Source organism: Schistocerca americana, chromosome 4, assembly GCF_021461395.2.
Source record: "Schistocerca americana isolate TAMUIC-IGC-003095 chromosome 4, iqSchAmer2.1, whole genome shotgun sequence".
NCBI lineage: Eukaryota > Metazoa > Arthropoda > Insecta > Orthoptera > Acrididae > Schistocerca > Schistocerca americana.
Window position 1 is genome coordinate 533,140,931 of NC_060122.1, and position 4,178 is coordinate 533,145,108.

The window sequence follows — 4,178 nt, forward strand, 5'->3', positions numbered from 1 at the left end:
CCAAGACCGTAGGATCCTACGCAGTGCCGTAGGGGACCGCACCGCCACTTCCCAGCAAATTAGGGACACTGTTGCTCCTGGGGTATCGGCGAGGACCATTCGCAACCGTCTCCATGAAGCTGGGCTACGGTCCCGCACACCGTTAGGCCGTCTTCCGCTCACGCCCCAACATCGTGCAGCCCGCCTCCAGTGGTGTCGCGACAGGCGTGAATGGAGGGACGAATGGAGACGTGTCGTCTTCAGCGATGAGAGTCGCTTCTGCCTTGGTGCCAATGATGGTCGTATGCGTGTTTGGCGCCGTGCAGGTGAGCGCCACAATCAGGACTGCATACGACCGAGGCACACAGGGCCAACACCCGACATCATGGTGTGGGGAGCGATCTCCTACACTGGCCGTACACCACTGGTGATCGTCGAGGGGACACTGAATAGTGCACGGTACATCCAAACCGTCATCGAACCCATCGTTCTACCATTCCTAGACCGGCAAGGGAACTTGCTGTTCCAACAGGACAATGCACGTCCGCATGTATCCCATGCCACCCAACGTGCTCTAGAAGGTGTAAGTCAACTACCCTGGCCAGCGAGATCTCCGGATCTGTCCCCCATTGAGCATGTTTGGGACTGGATGAAGCGTCGTCTCACGCGGTCTGCACGTCCAGCACGAACGCTGGTCCAACTGAGGCGCCAGGTGGAAATGGCATGGCAAGCCGTTCCACAGGACTACATCCAGCATCTCTACGATCGTCTCCATGGCAGAATAGCAGCCTGCATTGCTGCGAAAGGTGGATATACACTGTACTAGTGCCGACATTGTGCATGCTCTGTTGCCTGTGTCTATGTGCCTGTGGTTCTGTCAGTGTGATCATGTGATGTATCTGACCCCAGGAATGTGTCAATAAAGTTTCCCCTTCCTGGGACAATGAATTCACGGTGTTCTTATTTCAATCTCCAGGAGTGTATAATTCATGCATGATAATCTTAGAACATATGAAAATGCTCAAACCGAGGCAAGAAAGTCAATGCGAACGTGGCCCCAAGCCCCAACCAAACCTTACGTATTACAGCAAGGGGTAATCGGTTAATCTTACAGTAAAATATAACAACAATTTCATCTAATAACTTAATGTAATAACCAAGAAATCACAGGTCTACTCAAACATTAACGTAAGCTGCTTAAAAGGTAAAAGGCAAACCTTGAGGACTAACAGTCAACTGCAATGGTACTTGTATTTACAACAACAAATGATATTTTTAAAGGCCCAAAATCTCACCAAAGTTGTGTAACTAAATGAGCCAATATTTATCGGGTCTCTAGCTTTTGCTTACCACGTCCGTAGGCAATTTTATAGTCGCTGTATTAGTCAGGGAAGCAACAACTTCCAATACAAATAAAACTCAATTTGGACCTCAGTGGTCACTAACACACATGGATGCCTGCAACATATGACAATTTAAGGCCCAAATGACAAGATAAGCAGACACTGAAGAAGTTGCAGTTAAATGAAATTTTAAAACATATCAAATATGGCATTCAGTTTCAAAAAGAGCACAAGAAAGTGATTTTAATACTTGAGACAGAGTGATGGAGAACCATAGACAATCCGGCGTAGCGGGAGCAACTTCAACACGGGAGCACATGTGTCAGTCAGTACCCCGAAACGGCAGAACAGACGGCACTAGAAAATGGACAGCACTCCAACACCCACATCAGCAAGCATGCCTTCTTAATCCTGGGTAAACTGGCTGCGTCGACATTAGGTCCAAGTATTGCCGACCAACACATCTCTACCGAGCACTGGCCACTTAGACAATCATGCCCCTACCTCCCCCCCCCCCCCCCCATACCAAGTACCCCATACCCCATACCCCAACAAACCGCATACCCCAAACTCTCTGAACTGCTCACTGTATGACTTGTGTGCCTCTTGACTCTCTCCGTCACTGACAGTGACCAACTGCCTGCCCATGTTGTCAACACCCCGCTCAAAGAAACTACAACCAAAGAGTCAACTGACAGGCGATGGAGGCGCCACCCGGTGACTGAACAGAGATGGATCGCGCCAGTAGGCAAACATGTAAGAAGACAGAACGAGCCGACAAGGCTCACTTCACATCAGTGTGATTTTTTCAGTCTCCACAGGCTCGAAATAAATTTGCATTCTTAAATCCTTTCAGTTTTTAAATTATATACTATAAATTCGTTTTCTCGTTATTATGGCATCAGATAGCAACAACAAATAATTAGGAAGCTGATTTTAAATAATCCTGTAAGATAAAATGTATTTGCTATTTTCATGGTAGAATACCATTAATTAATATTTTAGCTTATGTCACCGAAGTAGATTTCGAACAACGGATTGGGCACAGCAAAGATCGTGTTAGGGTAGGTTATATTTCCAAATCGTATCTTATATTATGCGAGGCACAATCGTTGATTGAATTCATTGTTTCATGTATGATACTAGTCGATAATTATAGACAATATCTTTATGCTTTTCTCAACGGACAAACCATTTCTTTATTTTGTAAAAACAAGGCCATCGAGGGGAGAGCAGGTCTTTTATATTGTTCTATAACCCCCAACAGTTGTTTACAGGTTGCATTGTCATAAAAATTTAGCAAACGAGCTGACGGGACCCAGAAAAGGGCATAATTTTCTGAGTGTTACAGCGTGAAGGGAAGTTAATGTGTGCCTGTTAATTATGAAAGAGCCAACTTAATTTGAGCTGACGAGTAATTTTTGAGGGAAAGTTGATGGAGAGGAATTAGGTAAATGGGGAGAGAAAAAGAGGGGTATGACATTTATGTTTAGTTAAAAATTAATCACCGTCATTCCCCCGGGCGGACGTTAACGAAATCTGCATTTTAATAACGCCGGCGCGTCGAAAGTTATGTTAACGACACCTTCGCTCCCTGCAGTGTCAATGATTTTTTGAAGGCGTTGCGGGTCTTTAAAATATTCTGATTGACGTGCAAACCGCCCTACAGCAAAAAGAGGCCAGTCACAGTCAACCACGTAAGCCGTACAAATCACATTAATGGTGTAGTGCGAATGGGGTAAGAGGCGTCTGGCAGGTGATATTCCTTCGAAAAAAATTGTACACGCGTCTCCATTGCTAGGGCAAATATTGCAACAACAACTGAAAACAGTGCGATTTATCTAACCACCTGGCTATCAAGATTTAGGGTTTTCGTGGTTTCCCTATCCGCTTAAGACAAATTCTGGGGTGGTACGGTACCTCTGTAAAAAGGCACGAGCAATTTCTTTCCCCACTGTTGCTCTGTCTTAGTATATTCTCCGTCTCTACTGATATTTTCGGCGACGGGACGTTAAAGTCTAATTGTATTTTATTCGTCTTTCGATCTTTGTCATATACCAACAGTCACTTAATATTGTGATGGACTAGAACAAGCTGGCCAATTCAGTCCGGAACCGCGCGATTGCTACGGTCGCAGGTTCGAATCCTGCCTCGGGCATGGATGTGTGTGATGTCCTTAGGTTAGGTAGTATGAAGTCGTTCTAAGGGACTGATGATCACAGATGTTAAGTCCCATAGTGCTCAGAGCCATTTGAACCATTTGTCTAGAACAAAACAATGCATAAAAGTGTAATAGTATGTGAATGTGTGGTGTCTTTTTTCAGCACATGTCGAAAAGAAAAGACATCATGCATTCATATAATTGATTCGCCTCGATGGGCCATGAATCAGCCACTTTCTATGAGGATGCACGATTACGTTCGACCTCCTGCGGGAAACTCAAAGTAGGGAGCGTGGAGAACATGGACAGTGACTACGAACAGTAGGCTACGTGGAATATGGGTCGGTTGGGAGGCGTAGCGAGACAGTCTGCGCCATAGCGTTGACACTGTGCCCGGGATGGCACAGTGGTTAACGCAGTTGCCTCGTAAGCACTAGATCCCGTATTCGAGTCCCGGTCTGGCACCCATTTTCACTTGTCGCCACTGATTCCGGTTAAAGTCCCGATGCAGCTGATATCATCAGTTCCTTCCCTTTCATTACCTCTCTTCCACCTCCACCTTCACTTTACGTAATATGTATCACAGCTGCGGATTCCGTGTGGTGTCTGCTTTTTCTTCTGTCCGAAAGAACAGACTCCACACATTCATATAAAGCTGAATAACGTTACACCTCATCCATAGGATTGGTTTCCTG